Genomic DNA, 26,357 nt, shown 5'->3' on the forward strand with positions numbered 1-26,357 from the left:
CTTTTAATTTGCTATTTCCTCTACCATTCCTTGGCTTCACTGTCATAGAAACAATGCTTGGTCACTTCCATGAAAAGAAAACATGTAGGTGAATTTGATCAAAATAATTCTGAGATTTTTTCCACTCTGTTTAATCACTAGTTTTCACATGTTCATGATATTTTTGTGTGTAATACATTATAGATGACAAATGCTAAGTCAATACATGAATTTCATACTACGTGTGTTACTTGGTTACGTCATACTTGAACACAAACATTTAAAATTTAAAATTGCCTTCCAGCCTTCTAGATCTATTATAAGTATTTCTTAAGCTTCTTATATAATCTAGTGGTGTGTGAACAGCCCATAGCTTTAAATGAATGTACCTGTGACCCAGTAACTTCCAAAATAGAGTGCAGTCTCCCCTTTTCCTGCACTCCCACAGGGGAGGGAATGTAAAAGCATACCTCCAGATGCTTGAACAAGCACTGCAAATACTGTGCCCCTCTGCTCCCAGCCCAGGAGTTATATCTTGGGAGCCAGAACTGAATAGCTCAGAAGACTGATTCTTATAGAACTGACCTGACTGGAGCCTTGAACCCATAACCCATATGGGAAATTATCTCTAGCTATGGTTGACTTTAAAAACGTGCAAATACATCTCTAGCCCATGAGCTGAGAAACAATGGTACAGCCCTCAGTGTTCAGCTCAATGTGCCAATTCTACTGACACTACTACCCAATGACAGGTCAAAAAAAAAAAAAAAAGTTAAATTTGAATGGTCCTCTGTGATTCACACCCTTTATCTAGCAAATGGTGGCTTCAACTGAACTTTTAATTATATAGTTATATTACTCCATTTTAACTCTCCTAAACCATGGTGTAGGGATGATATTCTATTCATGTTGATGTAAAAGTTGCACCCTCATTTGCTTATTAAAAAATAACAGTATCTATGAATCCATGACAGTGTCCTTTTTGGGGTATTCTTTAAATATTCATACAACTATATAGCCACATTAAGCACAAAGTAAAAAGCAACACCAGTTGTAATTGAAATAGACAATGGTAACATTAGCCATTGAATTTAGTTGCTGGGAGAGCTTATTCTTTCCTTTGGGATTAGTGAGGAATCATTGCTCCTATACACAGGAAATTTCCTCATACTGAGGAATTTTCCAATGTACCAGAAATAAAATGCCTGTTAATCAGGGGCTTTATTTATGAAATTTGGGTGGTCTTTAATTATTCCTCCTCTTGATTATTCTGTATAATTCAGGGAACTGAGGGGGAGCAAGGCAAAGACTCTTAATACAATCTAGTATGGCCACAGGTAATTTCCATGAGGCCAAAGAGTAAAAAAAAAAAAAAAAAAAAGGAAAAGTAAGTGGGTTGCAAAAACCTGATGAAAACGCTGTAAGGATGGCTCTCCTCTGAAATATAACAATTTACACTTATGTTGGAGAGTGACTAATCAGGACTTGGGAGGGTCTGTTTAGGGAATCTCTAGGTTGTGCTTCATTCATTTCACAGAACAGACATCTCTGTAGATACTGCTGGCAAGAAATTTCAGATGAAATCTTTATTCTGAATATATAAATATATCTACAGACACTATGGACAGAAAAGAGAGTATCAAGTGCCCTAGTGATGGCCACAGGTAAAAAAAAAATGTATGTTATTAAAACTAAATGCATTTATGTTGTGGACTTGGACCACAGTAAAGAAAAAAAAAAAAAGAAAAGAAAAAAAAAAAGGAAATTCAGTACAGAAATGCCACTTTCAGTATATCTAATATAAATGGAAGCTCTTCTAGCTTCTTCGTTAAGCAGAAACTACCAGTACATTTAAGAGAGATTCATATTCTCCTGTCTTTCAGGTGGCTATTCCTTCAAGTTACACTTTCCTCTTTCTTAGGGGACTATCATGCAGCTGAAAAACATGAACTGCATGGGGAAGTGCTAACTAGAGCTAAAAATACAAAGGATAATTGGGGGTAAACAAATTCCAAAGTTCAGTTTTTGCATGGTCAAGTGAGGAACTCAAGATCAAATCTGACAAATTTAAACTTTAATTCCATTCCTCTCAATAAATAAATAAATAAATAAATAATTTCCCCCTCCTAACTATTGTTCTACCCATATAGAGACAGCAGTCTTAAATGACATGTGTATCAGAGAGATTAGGTAGTGCGTGTGAACCATTCTCCTGAAGGGTAAATGTTACCATGAGCTATTATTTGCATAATATACAGCGAAATAAGAAATTAGATTTTTTCAGGTTTTTTTTTTGAAAATGCTGACATTTTTTTTACTGTCATTCACGTCTTGATTTAAATGTTTAGACATGCAGAATAAGTGGTCAGAAGCATTAACGATTATTCAGTTAACACCTGTTCTTATATTCAACCATATCTACTGTTAACTAGAAACAGTGGTGTAGTAGAAAGCAGCATCGTGAATTGCACAATTTAAGTTTTACAACGTGATGCAGTTGAAGATGTTAATTTCCAGTAAAATTTAGGCATAGAAAGTGTTGGAAAGGGGAAACTTTCATTTCACTTTTTCCTTTCAACGTTTGTCCACATAGAAAAAGCTTTAAGGAATCACATTACAAAGGTGAATGAATATTTGACTGAACAGTCTTGAGCTATAACAGTCTAAAGAGAATTGTGGAAAAAGAAATCTGTTCACCATAATGTATGGGGGAAGAAGTTACAAACATTTACATTGTAAGCATGTCCCCTTAAATCTGACTACAGTAGAAGACAACATATAAATGTGTGTAAAATTGGTAAATGAAGGCTCTGGTGCAAGTACAGAAACACTGAATGGTCTCTAAACCATAGCCTGGGCAAATTATAGCAACAGATTAGAAGTTGTTCCATTTTAAGAGGTGTATCAGTGTGAGTTGATACAGACAATAAGGAAAGGGAGCTGTAGCACTCTAAGGCTTTGGCCCTTTTTTTGTGATTCCTTCCTGGACAATTCTGATGATGAACATAGCATTTTAGCTCTGGTAGTTAGACACGAAGGCAATCTGCCTATTCATTTTCCATGATAGCCTCCATTATGCTGAGTTATTCTATTTTCCACTGTTACAGCATGCTTGATGGTAGTTCCATGGAAGATGTTCAGTATTGATACATGCTGATTAAGTACATGTGATTTCCTATCTACAACAGTTATACTGCACTATTTGGAGTTATTGCCAGCACCAAAACTTATTGAACCGTAAGATCCTGTGATCACTGTTACCCATCTGTGAAAATATCCAAAAGACAGCTAAGGTTATTGCGATCTAAAAGCGAATGACAGAGAGGAAAGGGTATAGAAACCAGCAGTGATAGAAACAGGCTGCACTATGAGCTAGTCATTAGCAATAAAACATGCATGCGCAGGGAGAATAATACCTCCTCGTGAAGCAGTTGCATTAATTAAAAAAAAAAAAAAAAAAAAGCACAATGGCAAGAGGAAGTCGACATTACTAGTATGAACTACAACTTGAAGATGCAGCTGAAGTGAAGGATATCAGCAATTCTTGCAGCATCACCTCACTGAAACATGTCAAGAAATATTCTTTTCAAAGGAGTTAATTTCTAACAATAAAGAACCAAAATTTTTAAGGTACTGTTCTTGTGGACCCCCAAGGTCAGTGAGAAGAACATGATATTAAGTAAAAGTCACCCAGCGAGATAAAAGTGAAAACTGGCTTTGAAAGTTCTGGCTAAAATGGGCACCACTTGGAGAGAAAGCAACTCACCCAAAATCTCTCTCAAAGTGAGAGTTACTCTCACTTTGTTGCTGCCGTCAAGTAGCTGCCACTTGTGTGCTGAGCACCACACAGTAAGAGATAAGATACTGTTTGTGTTCCTCCATTTCAAAATGTCTTTTAAGAGACATTTTGCTACAGAGGAGAGAAAATGACTTACACGCTATTTTCCATGCAGTCTAGTCCTCAATGTTCTAGGTGTACCAGAGAGACAGGTCAAAACCACAATGCTCCTACAAGACGTCTGCCTTTTCCCCCTCCCTTTCAAGCACAAGAAGCACCTTCTAACATCCTCTCTGACCTAACTACGTGAGTATTTATAGTGCAGGAGGCATGTAAATATTGTGCAAAAGGATAGGACTCCAGCTGCAGGAAAGATGGGAGATGAGCTTCTCTTACGCTTTCTCACATGAAATAGTGACTCACTGCAGAGCATGGAGGCTGATGAAGTATGTTTATGGCACAGTAGTGGTGAATGTTTGTCTACACCTACAATAGCCACAGGTAATGCTGGTTCTTATATAATTACACAAAGATATCCTTTTTTGTGTAGTAATCAAGCAAGACAAGAAGCAAGCAGCACCATGAGCAAAACAACAGAATAAATGTTGCCATTTTGCCTACAAGCAATGGTTTGGTCTGCTCAAATGCACAATACACAAATACATTTGAACAGATCTTCATCACTTCATTACTTCTGATTTCTTTGTGCAACATTTTAAAAGTTCCCTGGGCTATGTTCTGACAAACTGAGAAAGCCCACCCCACAGGAGCATAAGATGATCTTGCATATAGAAATATACAGTGAAGAGGTTTGGGATATTTTGCTTTTTAATTGAAGGAAAAAAATCAGCATGACGCACACGACCCTGTCATTTTGGGTTTCTTCAGTGAATTTGTGAAAAGCCACATCAGATAACAGGCAGAAAGACTCTACTCTTATAAAATATATATATACACATACACACATGTATATATATATAAAAATTAAAAAATAAAAACAATGAATAAACTACAAGATCCAGCAACCTGCAAGACCCATAACATAAATATTACTTAGACCTCTTCATTGTGATCCAAGTGCATACAACTAGGACTGAGATACAAACCCCAAAACATAGAAGTATAATATGCAGTGAGGTTTTCATAACAGTAAGATAGCTTGAAGTTCTTGTTCTCTCTCACGTAAAATAGAATAAAACCTGAGGTGAAAAACTTATGAGCTCAGATAGTACAGACACTATCGCTAACACTTATTCTCCAGATTTTTCTCCTGCCCAGCTGTTTGCTGTAGAATAAACACCTCACAATTTGGTGATGTTTTGAAATCACGTTCCAATAAGAGGAATTCCAGATAAATCCAATCTAAGTGATTTACAGCCCACCAAAATGAATACTGGTTGGTATTCAGTCCTTTAGAGAAATCAAGATACCGCAAAGACAAATCTCAAGACCGATTATTTTTCCTTCTAAAATCATGCATTATTTCCCTTTTGAACCTTGGCTGGTTAAACAACTTCTCACATTCAGTGTTTTCGAAGTTTGAATCTACTAAGGCAAACATTCAGAATCTTTCAGGGATAACTGTATTTATTGTTGTCTCTTATGAGATATAATTCTAGGATTTGTCATTAACTACTGGATTTTTCACATCCAGACCAACAGTGCTCAGGAAATGATTTATATCTCCTAGTTTAAGTCATTCAACAACTACATTTCGTAATAGGCAGATCAAGTTGGTGACGTTCCTGTTGGACTTGTGACTGCTATGTTCCAGGTAAATGTTCAATGCCCTCAGTGCTGTCAATCTTCAGTTTTCACTGAATAGATGTGACTCTCAAAGAACAAACTCCAGCTTTAGCTGATTTTTAAGCACTATTGCGTAAATTTAATGAGATCTACAATATTTGTTAGAATCAAAGGTTCCTTCACCAGACATTTAAAAGAGCCTAAATCCTTTGAGGAACATTATAATCTGCAAACTGACTTTTGAGAAGAATCAACAGGAAACAAAACAGGAAAGGACATTTTGAAAATCCACAAGGCCAGCAGTGCCTAATAGCACCTGATATTAAAGGAGAAGAAAGAGAGAAGAGGAGAAGAAAGAGCCATGAACTTCTTTCTCTGAAATTTAACATCGAACCATCTTCATCTGCTACATGATTGATACCATATCCTTTATTACAGACCCATCCCTTAGCCCATTACTCTGCATCCTTTATTTATGAGGCTGTTTCACCCTGCTTGCATATAGAACACAGTATTTCTATAGAGTAATTTGGAATAATTTGGGGCAGTTGTTTCCAAACAACTCAAGACCACTATGCACCTAATCACCTCCCAAAGTATGTGTCATCACACATAAATGTAATAAACTCTAAGTTATTTTGTCTGTGTGTTATGGAAGTGTTCAGTTATGCCATATATCTCTTTAGAAAAGTACCTGATATATTTTTCTAATCCAATAGTAAACCATTGAAAATTATGGAGAATTATTTCATCAAAAACTTTGTTAATCATGATGATCCTTTTTTTTTTTTTTTCTGAAGTCAAGTAAGATTTCCAAGTATAATTGGAACTTTTAGGAATTAAATTGCATATGATGAATGCAGTGAACGTAGGACACACAGGAAAAACATTTCAACAATATTAACTTCAGGAATATATCATAGCAATATTTCTCTGATACAGCAAAAGGGTTATCTATTATTAAAAATAATAATAATAATGGGAAGCTTCATAGATAGCAGATGTTTCCTCATCAGAGATTAAAATTATTTTTTCCTCTTACCCAAATCACTGCTCTTATGTCTCTCTTTGCATTTTCTCATAGAGTACATGATTTAGCAGAAATTCATAAAGAACATTTGTGGAGTTCTATTCAACATTTCTCTCTGCTACTGCTCTCAGTAAGAGCACAGTCACATTCTAATCCTTCAGCATGTTCTTTTCTCCCTCTACACAGCAGTTGGTACCATTCATTACCTCTTTAATCTAACTCAGAAGTTTCAGGTGGGGTTAGTTTTCTTAATTTTTTTGTCAGTGTATTTTTGGTTCAATTTGGTTTAAGAATTCATCACCAAAATCTTTTATTTCTATAATTATATTGTACATTATATATATTTATATGTACACATGTTTGTGCATTATATATATTAAAAATATTCAGGAAACAAATGGAAATATATTCTTAGGCATAAAGAGAAAGTAATTTGATTTGAACTATTTCTTGTCTTATTAGCATGTTTCAGAAGTACTGAAAACTTACTACAAAACATTTCTGTTCCTACTGCCTTGCAATACCAAGCAATCTGGCCTCTTCATTCTCTGCTATCCTTACTTACTCGATATGCGTTATGCCTAGACTTAAAATTAGGGACTGATACTGGATTTTTCACCACCTTTCTTATTACTTTCTTACTTACACTCCTCGTTAATAAATGGATAACTTGAGATTAAAAGCAGCATTCTGTTGAGCTCACAAGTAAAATTTCCAGAATGCTATTGGCAGTCCACTGATGGATACAGTAGGAACTTTTGTCAAAAGAAGCATTTCTTACTCGTTTTCCTTCTTGAAGTAGTAAGGACTGACAGTAGAGAGAATTCACTTTACTTACAAAATTGATTAGTTTGGAAACAATCACTTGTGTAATTAAGATAGGTCAGGCCAAGTTTCTTTATAAATAATTCATCAGGAAACTACTCTATAAAAAGCTAGAGAAATGTCACTCCAGGTGCACTCTTTTAAAACTATTTCTGTATAAATCAATTAAGGTGTTTTATTTTGACACCCGGTGTCAGTATTTACAAAACTTGGATAGACAAGTCCATCCCTGCAGCATGCATTTGCAAATAACTTTACTCATTAATGTTTAATTAAGACAGAGGAAAACTGTCCTTGATATTTTGCTGCAATTAGTGCTCTCTATACCCCACTGACTTTCCATGATGAATTACTTTTCAAATGCAAAGTGAAGTGATTAAATAAAACTGAAGATTCTCTAGCCATTGCACATTGCCTATCCTACAGTTTTAAACAGAGACAAAATGTATTGTTCAGCTGTAGCTGATAACTATTTGGTAAAACATTATAACAACCACCAAAATAATAATGTTTTTTTTTTTTAAAGTACTCTTACATTATTCCTAAACATAAATTCTTAAAAGTCATTTCAAGGTGCAGAAAACCTTTTTGATGTGGAAAAAAATAAATGCACCAATTCACATAAATACTCTGAAGGGCTTGGCTAATTATTTTTCTTTATTTCTGATCAATACAATATAAATTCTCTAAATCCAATTTTTAAATTCTGCATTTGCATAAGGAGCAAAGAACTGTTCTAAACAAAAGGACAAAGTTTACATTCACTGATATAACAGCCATAAAAATGCCTCGATTTTTTGAGAAACTATATTTTGGAATGTAGTTTTCTAATCCATTAGAAACTTTGTTTTCAGAAGTATTTTTTGGTCTGAACTAAAACAAAATGCAAAATAAATATTTCAGCAAATAAATCTATAATATTTTGCTCTGGATGCACCACAACACAGTCTTTTGAAAATGAAGGCTCTTTCCAAGCACCCCATATGCCAGCCTACAGAGTGGCCTGCAACCCTGCAGCCCAGGCAGCTGCTCACAAACACGGACAGGGTTGTCACCCTGCCATTAGCACCACTCTGATCACTTCTACTGCAAGGAGTCACTTCCATGCAGGGAGCAGTGCTGAACCTGATAGGCTTCATCTGGCTGCAGCCTGCAGATGCTAGAGCTCCCAGTATCACCAACACCATAGCAGGAGCTCCTTCCAAGCCTCAAAGCCTCTGTGTCTCACCTGGCTAATGAAGAGCTGAGAGCCCAGGAGAATTAGCTATTCAACTCCACAGCTTCAAGCTTAATGGGGGTACTGAAGAGCTCAGCAAAAGAGTTGGCTAATAATCAGACAGGGTTGTAGCTAAAACCTTTTCCCTTTCCACAGAATCTTCATAGAAATTAAACCAACTTCACACAACACGTCAATTTTGATGAAAAAAAATATTTCTCACAGGTTTTGTTTTTTTCTTTTTAACTGATTCTAATGAAAAATATTTTAATGAAAAATATTTTATGTCCTGATATTTTGACTTTTCCTGTTCCAGTCCTAGGAGGAGCTTGGAAATAGAGAAAAAAAAAAAACACCACACTTACACAAAAACTGGGGACAGAAGCAACTGGAAGGACCTCTACCTAAGGCCCATCAAAAGGAAAAGAATGACAGAAGTACGGGAATACAGAGAAAGTGTGCAGGGAATTGATGGACAATGTGTGCTTCAACCACACATCACAGTTTTTCCTGCAAGCACCTAAAACAAAGGCAGAGCTCGGAAGGTTTCCATGTAAAAGGATGGCTTGCTGCATACCAAGGGCACTGATATGTGCCAGGGTCAATTCTTACTGAGCTAACCTCACTGGCTTCAGTACAGAACGTGTCTACTGTGTTGAATGTAGTGTGATACATGCACACAAAACAAAATTTAAATATCATGTTGGAAACAGTTAAGCCACATAAGGAAGCTGCTTAGTCTGGGCTATTTCACTATTTATTATTTTATGGCCAGTCTATGTTGGTTATAAAGTACAGAGATGGTGATGATTTTGTGTTCTGACAATTTCAAAAGGTGCCACATTCAGAAATCATAGAGGATAAGGATTACCCTCCATCATGGTTACTCACTGGTCACTCTTTATTTATTACAACTACCAAACAAGCTCTCTCTGGTCCATAGCAGAAACAAACAATCAAAATGAACCCAAAACAAAAGAAACAAACAAAAAAGCACAAAGACTAACAGAAGACACAGTTGCTGAATCTTGACCTCTCCATAGGAGGCTGCCATTTTCATACAAAAATTGAACTGTCTGTATTGTCTACAGCAGTGTTGAAATACAAATTCTAACTCCTGCAGTAAGATAAGAAGGCTGCACTATTTAGGGTTGGGAAATATAGATATAAAGAAGTCTGATTTAAGCAGCTGAATAAATGTTTTAATCTGGGATTTATTTGTGTGGTTAGAGCTTGCCTTGGGCAGGGAAGGTCCAAAGCAGACCTTTGATCTGTTTGGATGATATCTCTATCCTGTCATAGGTTTAATTTGATGTAGGGACCATGTCAAGATTAGGGCCCTTTTGCCATGCTATCCTGACAGAAATAAGCCAAATTCCTATACAGACAGCCCTGTCTATCCCTGTTTGTGTCTTCTGAGAAGCATGCAGGGTAGGTATCCATAGCTGAAGCAGTTACAGTAGGACAGATAAAAAAATAGAAGTTGGAGAAGTACTAGAAATACTAGAAACTCTAGTAGATAGGTGCTTAAATGGTGTTCTTATCCAGCAAAGTAAGATTTGACAAGAAACATCTGATCATATTCTAATCAACAGCTGTGCTAAAACCAAAGTGTAGCACTAAAATGAAATATGACTGAAGGTTGTTTTTGTTTTTGTTTTGTTTTGTTTTTATGCTGAAAGGAACCTACAGGACATTGCAGGACTCTGGACACACTTTGTACATTATACACCAATATGTATTTATGCTTTCCTAGGCACAATTTTTATTTTGAGTGCACATTACAGCATATAGAAATTGGTATTCATCTCTTATTTGCAGATGAAGTGGATGTCATGTGAATAAAAACCCTTGTGGACATCTTTGTTCCCAAAGCAACAATATGATTTTAATACCCTAGTGAGTCACTAAACCTCTTCCTTACTCACTGAGAACTAAAAATTCCATCTGATGTCACAAGGTTCTCCATATTGCCCTTCCCCACACCATAGAGTTTTCTCAAGAGTAAAAACTTGCACATTTCAACAATCTATAGTAATCTACACATCTTGGTATGAACCTATAAAGCAAGACAATTACAAGGAATTTTTCACTTATTTTTTGTATAACTTCATAAACGTCATTCTACAGTTACAGTGGTAACTGAATCACAGAATTTCTAGGCTGGAAGAGACCTCAAGATCATCGAGTCCATCCTCTGACCTAACGCTAACAGTCCCCACTAAACCATATCCCTAAGCTCTACATCTAAACGTCTTTTAAAGACTTCCAGGGATGGTGACTCCACCACTTCCCTGGGCAGCCTGTTCCAGTGCCTAACAACCCTTTCAGTAAAGAAGTTCTTCCTAACATCTAACCTAAAACTCCCCTGGCGCAACTTAAGCCCATTCCCCCTCGTCCTGTCACCAGGCACGTGGGAGAACAGGCCATCCCCCACCTCACTACAGCCTCCTTTGAGGTATCTGTAATAAGGTCGCCCCTGAGCCTCCTCTTCTCCAGGCTGAACAAGCCCAGCTCCTTCAGCCGCTCCTCATAGGACTTGTTCTCCAGGCCCCTCACCAGCTTCATCAGATTCAAATCCGCTGTGCCAAGTGCAAGGAGAATATAAATTGTTATATGCTCTATCTAAAGTACATTAATATTATTTTTGTACTATTTCTGTTATCAGTAAAGGGGATCCATATCTCCCCCTGCCCGAGGTGGAAGATATGGATGCCATGTCAGCTCTGCAACCTAAACACCACTGCATTTTTGGCTGCCTGATCTTCAGGCCCCTTTAATGTCTCCCTCATTGACCAGTCTTAAAATGAGAAGGTCACAAATTTTACTGATGTGTGGCTTTTAAATTCTGTGTATAAATGAGAAATATCCACACTTGTGCCTACCTCCAGCATTGCTTGGGATACATACCTGCTTATAAATGAAAATATGTTAATAGTTTTTGTTTGTTTGTTTGTTTTTTAGAGTGATGAAAATTTAAAAATAGTAATTCTTCCATATTTCAAATACTGAGTCTTACAGAAATAACTTACCAAAATTTCACTGCCCTTAAGAAATATGTTCCTGCAAGTAGTCTGTTTAGCTTTGCTCTCCCCCCGCCCATCTCCTTCTGCTGCAGATCTTTTCATAGTGAAAGCCCCCCCCCCCCACCCCCGTTCTCCTAGAAAAGCAGTGCTCATTCGTATTAATTGCTGTTAACGATTCTCACCCTAATGTACTACAACACACAAAGGACACATAGCAGCTTGATCCTCACCCTCTTCAAATTTTAAGCTAACTCCTTTGATCATTCAAGGGAGAAAAATAAAATCATGTCTGTGCTGACAAGTTGTTGGCTATAGTTTTAGCCCCAACATAACTTGAAAAAGCTGAGGTATAATAAATCCCTGGGGAAGTGTGCGTGTGGGGAAATCTGACAGACCCTTAACTGCAGCAGCACTACTGGATGCCACTTACAATAACAATTCAGAGACCTTGAGCTATCAAACAGGTTTACTGATGGAGAACTCTTATCAAAGTTCCTGCTGTTAGTTCTGACAGATTCACCACACATGGCTGCACATGGTTACACTTGCATTCACTTGAGTATACCAGAAATGTCTCTTCCTAAGCCTCTAGGGCTTCGCAATAGTAATGTTTTAATTGCAAAGATGCTGAAGAGTGACTAATACCTGATGGTAAATGTTTTCTCATGGTATGGAGCCTTTTTTCTGATCTGAAAAGCAACCCAAAATCCTACTGTATATTTAAACAGTCTCTTCAACAACCCTGTACAGTGTAAAGGGCTAGACAATAAATAAATAAATAAATAAATAAATGAAAAAATTCCCCTTTTGTGTAGGTTCCTGCACTCCTGATATTTGATTCTGCTGGTGTGTACAGTCTGATGGATGGTTGTTGAACTACTAATGAATCACACCTACCAGCACTTCAGAAGAGAGCTTGCCATTTTATGAAGCAGGTGCAACTGCAGTTATGCTGACTAATTTGCTGGGACAACCTGAGTCCAAGTACTTTCTCCAAAACCATAATTAGTAAGCAAAAGAGTAGCCATTTCAGTGCTACATCACTATAAAATGCTGTCATTCTTAATTATTAGGATGTTGCATTCACTTTGAGCAACAGTGAAGAACTATTATGCACAATGCTGCAACTTAGCTAGTGTGTAACTGCAGTGTGCACTGAAGTAGCATGTCAGAGGAGACTGAATGTAGGTGACACAATAGGACACTTAACATCTGATGTGGTGGGTGGGTGGTGGAAACTGACTGCTTTAGAGGACATTTTGAAGTATCCCAAAGCAGATTTCTGCTTTGAACTGCCTGTTGGAAAAACGTCTAACCACTAACTGTACCGTGATTGGGTTTGGGTTTTCTTTGTTTTTATAATGTTTATGAAATTAATGAGTAAGAGGAAAAAAGAAAAAAATGTATGTTCATTACTGAGAAGGTGACTTATAGACTTTTAGAAAGACAAACCTTGAGAGCAAGCCACACCGCTATTAAATGGTCTCTCATGGGACATCTCTCCCTAGAACAATGAGATATGAAACAAGAATACATGTATATACATGACTTGGAAAGCATAGACATGACTGTAGTAAGCCCCACCCCCCCCAAAATAAATAAATAAATAAATAAATGAAAAGCTAAGAATATGCCTGCTTGGAACTCAATAACATTTTTCTGAAGCCTCCTGCAAATCATTCGATGATTTAATACTGTCTAGCATAGCATCAGTTCCTTTGTTGTTTTGACTAGAAATCCATTCAGACAAATTCATTTTGACTAGAAATCCATTCAGACAAGTATTTCAGTAGTTTTCCAACTCTTCCTTATGTATCAGAACACACATATATACAGCTTCTTTCTGACTCGATGAAGCTTTAAGGTTTTATGTAAACTGAATATGTATAGAACAAGAGAACATAATCTGACTTGGGACATTGCAAACCTACATTCATATCTTGTTTTCAGCTCATGAACTTGTTATATATGGAGTGGTAATTCGTGTCAAGAAAACGGTTGATATTAATAAAGAAGGGGGAGATTTGGGAGTGTGGCCATGGGGGTTGGAAAACACCATGATTGAGATAACATTAGACTCTTAACGACGAGGCCATCAGGAATATAAAAGAGTTTAGAGGGAACAAAGAAGGGTGATTCAGGAGGCTCCATGCAGTCTCCGGTTTCTTGTTCTCCAGCCCTTAAGGCGTGGATGTTTCTGGGTGTTTGCTGTTGTTGTTACATTCAAAGTCGTTTGACCAATGAAAAGTTGTTTGGAAAAGAACTGCTGTGGAGAGAAGGGTGTAAGAGGGGAGCCTGCCCTTAAGACAAAAAAAAAAAAAAAGGCAGCACGATGAAGTTACATCAATAAAGAAGCAGGAAAAAGAATTGAAGAGGAACAGGCTGGCAGAATGGAGACCAGGACGGGAACAGGCACTTTGATTGCCTCATGAAGATAGGTTCGGCCAAACTCAGCAAACCGCTCAGAGAAGCTCGTACAGAAAGTCGCTGGAAACAGGCGCACTGGAGCTGGAGCTCAGCTCGAGCTGAGAGAAGCAGACCCGTGCACACAACTGCCTCTCGCTGGTCAGCAGCTGCGCATTATGGGGAATCACACGTCCTTAGGAACAAAGACTGTCCTGCTAACCTTACAGCTTATTCTCCTTATTAACAATCGGACAGTTCATGAGCCTGAAATATGGGACCAAACTGAGGTCAAGGTGTGGGACTCTGCTACTAAAAATGGCAGGGTTGCAGTGGGATTGCTCGGCACCTGGCGAGCAGTCTCAGAGGCCTTAAAGAGCCCTGTGGAGCCACAATCACAAACGTGTGGCTTGCCAGATAGTGAGGGAGCTGCGGGCTCCTTTACTGACCTGAGTGCTACGCCATGGGCCCCTCTGCTGCCACAGCCATCGAAGGCTTTTGCTGTTTGCCCCCTGTTGACCTGAACGTGCCTTTTGGCCCAGGCCTCTTGGCCTTGAAAAGGAGATGGATGTGCTTTTCTTCGATCCGGGAAGAACGGGATACATAAGGCCTGAAGACCAAGTTGCTCGACAACTTAAAGCCAGACACACATGTATTGTTCAAAAGGAATGGAAAATGGAGACTGTTATGTTATGGAACTTATAGGATTGTTTGTTACCTTTCCTGATTGTACGTATGTATAGGCATACTCGAGTTTAGTATGTAAAGCCATGTTCTGTATATTTAGAAAGTTTGATGTTCGTGTGTGCGTGTTGGTGGAGCGTAGACTCCCCGCACACCCAGCGCTGTTTACTTGCCTTTTATACCTTTTGTAGCTTTAATACCTTTTAGAAATATTTGTCTTATAAATATTACAAAATTCAGATTGAGTTGAGACCTCATTTATAACACACTCTAACACAACCCAGATGATTAAACAAAAATTTCGATACTAACCACTGGGTTAGCTGCTTGCATCATGTCCACCTCTTTATTGACACTTTCAGAAAATATCATCTTCTGATCAGAAGTAAATAATGAAAACTAATTGTCTGGATAAAACTAAGTGATTAGTCCTTGGTCACAAATCAGGTTACAATTTTCAAAATAAAATATTAGCTTTGAAATTCAGAAATACATGTTTTATTTATTTTCTATAAATAAGCATAATTTCTTTCTTATATATAGAAACACATAACTAGATATTTAACTAAAATATGTGTCTTGTTTGAAATCAGCTACTGATCTCTTTAATTGCATGAAGACCTTCCAGTAGATGGATGTTTCAAACAATTTATCCTTAAAAGTGCCATATCACAAAGCATTTTTAAGACCTAAATCAGTTGAAGAATACAATTGGAGTTATGGTGTTTTGTTTTTTTGTTTTGTGAATCACATTTTCATCAATCAGCAAACAGTATATCTAAGTGCCCTGCCCAAGTTATATGCAGCCTTTGATGGGACTCCAAAGTTCTGATCTCCTTAGTTCCATATTCTGAAATGAATGACCTCTCTTTTTTTTTTTTTTGTATTAGCACATGTGGAAAATTCATCCAATTTCTTAGATATTTCTTTTTCCTATATTTAAGTAATTTTACTCTCTTATTTTTGCTATTAAGAGGGAAAAAAAAAAAACATTATAGAGAAAGTAAAATCTATTCATTATGATTCTGATGTCTGACAATTTTGACAGGATGATTTTTTCAAACACTGTGAATGAAGCACTTGTTTTTGCTGGTATTTATTTTTTAGTTTTTCTATTAATAGACCATTTTCTACTTAATTTGTCTTTGAAAATTCTGCATATTTGTGGCTTCTGAATGTCTTTCTTTGTCAGAAACATTTTGACTGACACATAGCCACTGTCTGACAAACAACAGAATTCTGTCTCAAGGTGTCACGCTTTTCTTATTGAAAATCCACATAAGGATTTGATCAGTGGTTCTTATTTATAAGACAGATTTTTGGACTCATTATTAAAAACTGTATGCATATTTTATGGAGATTATCTCATTGTTCCATTTTGTAACTCTAAGCAGAAACAAACTGAACTGCTTCAGAAATAAAGTGAACATGAAGGAAATCCTTTCAAATCTATTCAATACATTCAAATCCATTACATGGAACAGCTCTCACTTGAAAAAAGAATTTAAAATTAAAAAAGACTACTCAGGGAAATATATTGAAACAAAAGGCATCGTGACTTCACCCTCTGCAACTGCTTCTTATCAAGTTCTCAGTCTAAATTTCTTAGTACAAGATAAATTTTATTATCTGTGATGGCATATATTGAATATCTTTAGAATACAGTTTCTGATTATGACTATTATAAAGACTTATCTTCCTGAATATACCAGTAAATCATTAAAAATAATAATCATAAAAACATAACCTTAGCTTTGGAGGATTCCTGGATTTTTCCTCATAAACTGAAATCCCCAAACAAATGGTTATAGGGTATTTTGATGCAACTGCTATGTAGTACCATATTGGCCTTCTTTTGCCTGGGGTCTCTTATCATTAGCCTGCGCTCCTCCTCTCTTCTAGTAAGATCTATTGCTTGGCTCGTTCCTGTCTTTTTAATTGTGCAGCATCTTTCCACAGTTCCCAGAATCTGCTCAAGGCTAATACCCTCAGATAACCACAATAGGAGAGTAGTTCCAGTGGGCACCCTTAAAAGTTTCCTTTTACTTGTCAGTAAGTCAGAACCAGTTACTGGTGTTGCTCATTAAATGTTCAAGGAATATCTCCTCATTACAGCTACAGCTTATCTAAGATTGAGTAGGTAAAAGAAAACTTTGCAAGAGTTCCCATTGCATTTTAATTGAAATAGTAAAATTACATTTGTCACTAGACACATATATAAATTTTCTTATTGATTGAAACCAATCTTTGAATTGGTTGTTAGTGCTTCACTTGAGGACAACAGTATTTGCATAAATATTTTAGCACAAAACCAGTGATTGCGTAAGGTTTTGACCACAAGTTTTCCTTGAAGATATTACACCTCTTAGCCAGCTTCCAGTTGAACCCCTGTATGGCTTGTTGCGATCACTCCATTAAACATCTCATCATTGCATAGAAATGAAACAGTGAATATCTTCATCCTTTTATCCTTCAAGCTGATTTATTGAATAAACATATACATAATGTTTATTTGACATTATGAGTAGTTACAATTATCACTGCTCCACAGCTCGCAATAATTGTCATCAGTGAGTAACACTTGAGTTCTGTTGCTTTTCTGTCCTGAGGGATTCTCAGAAACATCATGTTCAGCCACGTGCATTGTTTAATTTGCTAGGTACTATTTAAAAGGGGATATAAAATGGCAAGCGCATCTCTTACATGCTGATACTATTTTTTGTCATGTGTTAACACATCCACCCAATTTAAATCCTCCTGGCAAGTCCACAAAGAATCTTTGCAATAAAGAATAGACCTAATTGTCTTAGTTACCTATATGCTCTTTGTAAAGTAGAAAACACCACAAACCAGGAAGCTAGTTCCCCTCTTACCCATGGGACAAGCCCAGGGTAATCACCCTGCACAACAGGGACCATGCATAGTTTCATGCGTAGTGAGATTACTAATGCTGAAAGAGAGAAGCAGAACCTTCAGCCTAGCTTTTCTGAGTTCTGATTTAAATTTTGGGGTAGCATTTAGAGGAAGCCATAGACCTACAGTTGCAGCAGAGATATCCCACTTCTCTGCATCATCCTTTGAATCTGCCAGCCTTCTGAATGAGATGCTAATCAACTCAATTTCCAAGCAGATGCAATATTTTTGATGCAGAGTGGTTCAACGGGAGAAAACACTACCACTACCTTTTACTTAGGCAAGATGTTGGTGGATTTGGGCTGTTTGTTTCTTTATTTTATTCAAAATCAGAAAGCAGTGGCCACTGTTTTTGAAGAGGGAATGTCTCTCTCATCCCACATTTCCTGGGAGATGTCACAGCTGTGACAAGGAGGGGTTTATAATGCCACAGTTCGGTGCCTTCATAATTTATTCTCTCTGATTTTATGCTCTTTTAGTCTCCTGCTCAACCATCCACTAACAAGCAGTGATATTAGCCAATAAATCAAAGACGTCTGCTTGTCACCACCAGATGCTTGGTCACATTGCAGCCGATTATGAGATGTACAAAAGGACAATTTCATGTAGAGAGCTCAGTGGAGGTGTTCCACCAATATTCTGTTTGATAGGAAACCAGCGTGAGGTGAATGTAGTATAACTCAGTAACTTTTATGCCTCATGGCAATGGAGAACTAAACTGAAATAAAACTTGGAAGTAAATTAGAACCTCACCTTTATGACTATACTTTTATGATACTGCATCTATTCCTCCAGTACGCTGACACAAGTTAGCATAAAAATAAATCTTTTAATTTGTCCATCTTGCACTGTGCTGGGTACAGAAAAAACAGCTACTTTAATTGTCAAGAAGGGCAGGAGAGGTGCTCAATATCAATTGTTACAAAGTGCATCAATTTTTCATGTGGCACTCTTGCAAAAAATAATCCATTAGCCTTATCAGTCAAATGTAACATACCCAGTGCAAAGATACTCTTTGATCATTCTTTTTCTCTATAATTTATTATAACAAACACCATTAATAACGAGAGGCAGGGACTATTTTGCAGAACAGCTAAGGAGAGCTAAACTCTTTTGAAGCAATGCTATTGTAGCTTTCTTCTCAAACTTAAATACTATTATCTAATACTACACCATAATATTGTAACAAAAGATTAGAGATTATTCTAATGTACTATAAATAAAATCCATAGGAAAAACAGACTTTTGGATCAGGTTTGCCAACTCAAAATCCTGGAATATATGGAAAAAGAGCCTAAAATGAAACATAGCATTTGCTGAGTGCTCTCTGCAGAGGACCCCTCTTTCCAAAACCTAAAAAGCTGAATAGCTTTATAATCGTGAGTCACATGCTGAAAGGAGATTCAGCCAAGCTTTCTGAATGTCATCATGCTTCTTTCCAGTAGGTTCATTCTTTATAGTCTAAGCTTTATGAAGTTACCTGTCTTTCCTACAGCATCTTTGATACACACAATGTGGATGTTAACAGGGTGTCACCACACTAAGGTTTTTTACTCACTCATCCTTGTATTTTAAAATATCAATAGCTTTAAACAGGGAAAAATTGAGCACTGTTCAGGTGGGTTCAACTTTACAGACCTCTCTTATTACATATTCTGGTTTAATTTCTGCCTCTGCAAATCCAGATTTGAATGTCTTAAGAGTTTCTTTTACTGGACAGGGGTTTGGCCTCAAGCCATCCCAGTTCTTAGCGATACAATTGTGAGGACAATGACACCTGGAAAAAATTTGTGTTGTGATGTCAACACAACAAACCCAGCCAGCAGCTTGCCTTCAGCTAATTGGGACATTAACTACTGTACTTGGTTATTCAATAGCTAGAAAATGTGAGCTTATGAAAGATGTGGTATTACAATATATATGCTATATGCTAATGAACCATGTTTCAACCACAACTCCAGCCAGAAGCACTTTATAGTGAAATGACAGCTTTATCAGTTGTATGGCTTGAATTCTTACTATAGTGGCACTGGAAAAAAAAAATAATGATAAAAAAAAAAAAAAGTTCGATTCCCTGGTAGAAAGTGATTGACATATAGCTTTTGTTTTAAGAAGCACTTACCAATGGCAGTTCTCTTCCTATTTTATTGCTTGCAGTAGATTTACGGGTCAAGTCAAATGACCTACAGAAAAAAAAAGAGCAGAATTATGCACAAGGTACAACATCAGAAAAAGCAATGGAGTGCTTGACTGTTTAACAGAAAGTAAAGTAGATAGATAGTACAGAAAACTGCCAGGGACCAGCTTTACCTAGCATGTTTGATAAGTCATCTCATGCAGTCCCCCAGTATTAGATCTGTGCTATTCTGCACTGCTTTACATGGGTGAATTATTCTAGAAGTTGCAATTTAAAATGAGCCTCAAACCTTAATTATTCATCTATCTTTTCCAGCTGAATTGAGGAATGTTAGAGAAGCACTGCAGAATTATGCCTCATGTCCTTTTAGGGTCATGGTGTTTGTGAAGAGCATAGAGCACATAAAACAAGAGTGTCCTATTGAGGCCCTGATATGTTCATTATGAAACGCAGCTTCTCTGATGCACCCCCTTTCCAAGCCAAAAAGACATTCTTCTGCTATTGAATGCTGGAGTTATATCTAATAAATGACCTTCCAATTTCCAAATATACTCCAAGGAATAGATATCTAGAGATATTTACATTTAAAATTACAGTTAACAGCTCTTTGCTGGTTAGTCATACTTTTTTTTTTCTGAGATGCATTATGCTCTCCTTTCAACAGCATTAGACAAGCACCTAGCTTTCATTGATTTCCTCAGTTCAAAACATGACTGCATTCACTCCTCATTTTCTTGATAATGGTTTCAGGAGAATTTATAGGACAATATTTAGAATATGAAGTTCAATTCTTAAAATGATTATATAATTCAGAACAATGAATTATTTTTGATGTAACTGATACATTTTGATGCCTTAACACAGTCACAAAGCAAAAAGCTTTGGAAGTGGTCTCAAAACAAGAGCGTACGTTGCTGGTAAAATGAAAAGTGTAGTATAAAAGAAATCACTGATAAACCACATCAAACACAATATATAAGAAATTGTCTTTCTAAGGTGAAAGGTTAGAAACCTACCGAATGGACTTAAGCATGTCACCTATTTATGAAAAAAGAAATTTCTCAAATATCTTGTTCCTAAAGCCTGAGGTATACACTACAAATCTACCATCAGAGGGATTATGAACCTTATGAACCTTGAACAGTATTAAAATAAAAATCAGTGTCAATTCAACCAGTCATAAACCACAGTGTTGCTGATACAGAGCAGCACCCTGACATACTCAGCAATGAACCCTTATGTGTGGCTGTCCTGGACTAAAATTTAGTCCTAACTATACTAACAAGAAACTCAGCCCACTGCATTCGGTGAAGTAGCCTCGGAGGAAAATTGCAGATATTGTTGGAAGTGGATGTTTTTATTTATGGCTTAATTGCTTGTTTACAATAAATTTAAGTTTTCATTAGTGTTTTTTCTTTTTCCAGGAGAGTATTTTGTGAAACTCCTCTTACTTTTCCTCAAATCAATCTCTCTCTTTTTTTTTTTTTTCTGAAGTACACTTCTCAAAATTATAAACTGATTTATAAATTCACCAGGAAAAAATATTTAAAAGGTTGGTTTTGTGTAACTGACAGCTCTGTCTGTAATTAGAGCACTGTCTTTCCAAAATTATTCATTTTCACTAATTTTCAGATTTTTTTTCCAAAGTACTAACAATCTCCTTTGATAAAAGGAAACAATCGTGGGTTTTTTTTGTTTGTTTGTTTTTTTTTGTTTGTTTTTTTGTTGTTGTTTTTTTGAATTCTTGTTTGCTGGTATCAAGAGCTTTCTCAGAAATATAAAAGCCCTTTTGAAAAGTCTAGTTCTCCACACAAGTAGTATAAATACACTTACTTATTAAGGCCATGAATAGCTGCAATGAACTCCATGGGATATACCAGCTATATTTAATCCTATGTACGAGTCATTAAATATCAGGCCAAGATCAAATGAGAATTGAGATAAAGGTCTCTTTTTTTTTTCTTCATGGCCTGAGATTTCCATTGCCATCATGGGTTAAAGAATTTTTTTTTTTTTTGGTAAGAGCTGAATATGCTTCAAAGCATCTCAATTTTAGCTTATTCAGAAAACATTTCTTAAAATTCTGATGTCACTTGTCAGCAAAGTGCTTGGAATTAAATATGATCCTTTACAGTAATAGAATTCAGTGCAGGTTATTTGAATAGGTCCAGATACCCCAAACATAGGCTTTAAGTAGGCAAACTGTTGTGCAGATTTCAATTCATCTATTCATGTTTGAACTTAAGCACATGGCCAAAGTGTATGCAGTATCTGCAAAGGCTGAAGAATTAGCTTAAAATGAGACTTAGAAATAATGGATTCATCATGAACACGTCCTCCTACTGTATGGTGGGTATACTGCCAATAATTAGAGACAAAAGATTAGATTCTCAGACTTTAAAATACTGGCCAAATAAGGCTATTGTAAAATAAATCAGAGGAGTGAGGTGGTTTAATGGCTTTTTAATGATCCTAATGTTTTCAGTTTTAATGAGTCATTTTACATCAGCTTTAATCATTTTATGAGTCTGAAAAATGGCTGAAAAATGGCTGGCATTAGTTTGGTTTTCTGTTCAATCTTCCCACAAGCCATTATGGAAGAGTGGCTAATGGGAGTCAACTTGCATAAGTGGAATCATAGACAATAGAATAACTTAAATTTATTAGAGAAACTGGTACATTAACTAGCAATACAGGCAATGATACATTTTTTCAAAGATCCAAGGAAACATATTTTACTGCAGTGCAGGTAAAAATAACTTAAAAGAATTAAATATTCTGCACCCTTTAATGCTGTTAAATGGAATTAAATCTTACTTTTTTATTATATGCATGTAACGTAAGTATCTTTAAGGATTCAAAAAGACAAGTTGCTTAATCTTTTGAAATTCACTTGTAATATAATTTCATGTCATACAAGAAAATTCCAAAATAGATCATCTACACTAGCTCAGCAGGATTTCTCTCTTCTGCAGTAGCTTTAGCTGGTCTGCTCAAGTGTTTTTTGCCCTCCAAGGAAGTGCTTGGGGCAGACAGTGGAGTGCAATCACTGATGTGTGGACACGCGTGGACAAAAAGCAGGGAGGAGAAGCCAAGATCCTAGTGTGCCCAAGCTGCTTGTTTTAGTGATGTGGTCCCAGGTGGTCTGCTGGATTTAGTGGTGGCAGCTGAAGGCACAGACGCCCACCCTTGGTTACCCTACAGCAGCCGAGCACACACGGTTCTGCTGGCTGTTGTGCACAAATAGCTATCTCTGGCAACTTAGCCTGAGACAGAGATGTCCTCATTCCTTGTAGCAAGAGTACACAGGGCTTATGGATCTCCTACAGCTCAGCTGAATGGATTAATACAAGATTACTCTGAGCTCCACAATTTCCCTCTATCCTCATTCTCCAGTTTTGACCACCAAATAAATCCTGGTTGTACTAAACTTCTTTTTTTTTTTTTTTTTTTTTTTTTTCCTCTATATTTGGCCCTACAGATTTTAACAAGAAGTTTAGATGGAATATGCATTATTGTGGAAAAAAAATATTTTTAAATTCTTAGCAATATTCAATATTAACTTTACCAATATTTCCTGAAACCTGAAGTAAAATGAAATTAAAATCACATACAGGATGCTTAAATTCTGCTCTCAGGTAAAACAAAAAAAACAATTATAGTGGAGTCAGACTGTTAAAAAAACACAACTGTTTCTCACAAAAGTTCAATGGTTTGGGGCCCCTCGCTACAAGAAGGACATCGAGGTGCTTGAGCGGGTCCAGAGAAGGGCGACCAAGCTGGTGAGGGGTCTGGAGAACAAGTCCTACGAGGAGCGGCTGAGGGAGCTGGGCTTGTTCAGCCTGGAGAAAAGGAGGTTCAGGGGCGACCTTATCACATTCTTATCACATTCTACAGGTACTTTAAAGGCTACAGCCTCCTTTAAGGTGGGGGTTGGTCTATTCTCCCATGTGCCTGGTGACCAGACGAGGGGGAATGGGCTAAGGTAGTGCCCAGAGGAGGTTTAGGTTGGATCTTAGGAAGAACTTCTGTGAGGCATTGGAATGGGCTGCCCAGGGAAGTGGTTCAGTCACCATCTCTGGAGGTCTTTAAAAGACATTTATAAGTAGAGCTTAGTGGTTTAGTGGAGGACTGGTTAGTGTTAGGTCAGAGGTTGGACTCAATGATCTTGAGGTCTCTTCCAACCTAGAAATTCTGTGATTCTGTGTCTCTCAGGTATTGAATACTCACCTAAAACAAAAATTTATTTCAGTAATGGCAGCAGCATCAAATCAGGCTACTTGCTACTTTCCATTTGTACTATTATAGATATAAATTACTCAGTATTATCGGTTAAGTGGGACCTCAGCTAATGGTAAAGATGGTATGCATTTAATATCCTGGTAGTTCCTGTGTTCCTGCTGTGTACATCATCACAGGGATATTTCTCTAGTAAGCAAAGCCAGGAAGTCCTTTTTAAAATGAGTTTGCAATGTAATTAGAAAAAAATAAATAAATAAAAAATGTTCTAAAGCCAGTGTAACCAAAGGAAGGGAAACTAATTATGGCCTATACAAGCTAGCCTAGCTTTGTCAGAGCAGCTGCCCTATAAAATGACCGCCATAGGAAGCTGAATTATAGTGGCTTGTTGTTTGCACTTCCTCTGAGGGGAGCTTGACCTTCATAGGTGACTAAAAGGTTTATTTACCAGCATTTCTCATGAAAATGCCTGTCAGTAGTATTCTTGTAAGAAATTTCTTTTCCTAGAGGTTCATCATTTGGAATGCTGAACTGATTTTAAAAAGAGAACGACAGGCCCACAAGTAAAAGGTGAATGGAAACAGCATAAAATAAATGTGAATGAATAATACATACGAATTTAGGTGATGCATTTGAAGCAACATATAAAAGCAATATGATGCTTTTCATAAACAATAGATGGTTTTATATATGAATCTTTGTCTGAGATACTGTAAAATTACCCCCAGGTAAACAAAAGGTGTTATGATACCCATAACAAAACTGTGAATGTGGTTTGGCTGTGCCTAGACAAGAATGACATATTGTAATTTCATCCAGTATGAGAAGACAGAACGAATACCCAAGGTAGTTCAGTATAGAGAGAGATAAAAAATTCAGATATTGCAAGAATTTTTCTTAATTCAAACATACTATTAGTGATTGTTTCATTGTTCTACTTTAAAAGGACAGCCGATAGCCTATATTTTACTAGTATTACAAGAAAAATATTGTATTATATCTTGCCTCAGAATACATTTCTAGCTTTGTACCAAAGACATTTATTGGCTTCTCAGCTCAGCAAGACACTTTCGCCATATCGTCTCCCAGTTAGTCTTAGAGATGAGGTATATGAGTTTTCTGACCTAGTGCTGTGCTCTTTTCCCTGCTCACCCATGTACCATGCATATTCATGGCCTCCATATGAGAATACACCAATCACTGCCTTATGTCAATCATTTCGTGTACTGCAGTCAGAAAAGTTTGGTGTCATTAAATGCTCTGTTTGTCAGAGCATTTTGTAGCAACAAAACAGCTGCAGTTTCTCTCCACTTTACATTATTCTATGCAAGAGGTAAATATTCTTTTCTCAGCATAGTAAGGATTTTGCTAATTTTCAGAAATAGAGACTCTTTTTACTTCCCATTCAGTTTAGAATGAATCAATCACCACAGGTAAAATCTCTTTGGCTTCTATAGACCAAAGAGAGCACCAGAAAATAAAAATAAAATAAAAAAAATAATAAAAAATTGGTTCCAAAAGGAGGAATCATATCCTAAAATTATTTCTCTTGGCCATCTGCTCTCTCATTTTTTCCCAAATATTCCTTAGAGAAGGATGCTACCAATCCCCTTCCTCGCCTCATTTTTTTTTCTTTCAGATAGAAATAAATAGTGGAGAGGACATACCAGAAAAGCTTCTCCAATGCCCTTTCTATATTTACATGTCATGCAGAGTTAGAAGGGAACTTCCAGAATGCCAAAATGGATTTGAGGACAAATATTCTTAGTCTTACTTCATTTCTTTCTGTTGATTTCTGGGTTTACAACTTCTAAAACCCAGTTTTTCAAACTCTTCAATCCTGAAGACAAATCTCATGTGTTTTCTTGGTAAACAAAAGAACTGTGGTTACCTACCCTCAGGTATCGCAAGATCTTTAATAAAATAATGAACAGACAGTAACTTTGGGTGGGGGGTGGGGTGGGGGGATTGTTGTTAGCAGGAGGAGTATTCTGAATTACTGCAGCGTAAAAATGCTTTTCTATGAGGAATCTCTGACAGATCCATTCCTTATTGCCATGGACATTGCCATGGAGTTTCATTCAAAATACATCTTCCATTGCAGTATTTTTACAATGCAGGAAAACATAACTTTGGTTTCTTCTACCTTTGTGTATTCACTTATCAAAGCACAATTAACAGTAGCCAAAAAAGAAAAAAAAGTTGACTAATACAGAAAACTTCAAACAAAAATTCAAACAAAGTAATATTTATGTGCATGCTTGGAAGTATCAGAAACAATGTGTGTCTCTTTGGAGAATAATTATGAATATTAACAGCATGTACACATTCAATCAGCTGTGAAGGTTTAAGGCATAACAGAGTATACAGAGTTTTCATTG

At 36.7% G+C, this 26,357-nt stretch overlaps 1 long non-coding RNA gene across 1 annotated transcript in view; it reads right to left on the reverse strand.

Annotated features, from left to right (window-relative positions):
• Window positions 1-26,357, reverse strand: part of LOC137864391 (uncharacterized) — a 156,115-nt gene that overhangs the window by 16,919 nt on the left and 112,839 nt on the right. The window contains exon 5 of the long non-coding RNA XR_011101479.1: window positions 19,723-19,783. This is a non-coding gene — a long non-coding RNA (uncharacterized lncRNA). The remainder of the gene's footprint in view (window positions 1-19,722; window positions 19,784-26,357) is intronic.

The sequence above is a fragment of the Anas acuta genome, chromosome 14 (genome assembly GCF_963932015.1).
Source record: "Anas acuta chromosome 14, bAnaAcu1.1, whole genome shotgun sequence".
Taxonomy (NCBI): Eukaryota; Metazoa; Chordata; class Aves; order Anseriformes; family Anatidae; genus Anas; species Anas acuta.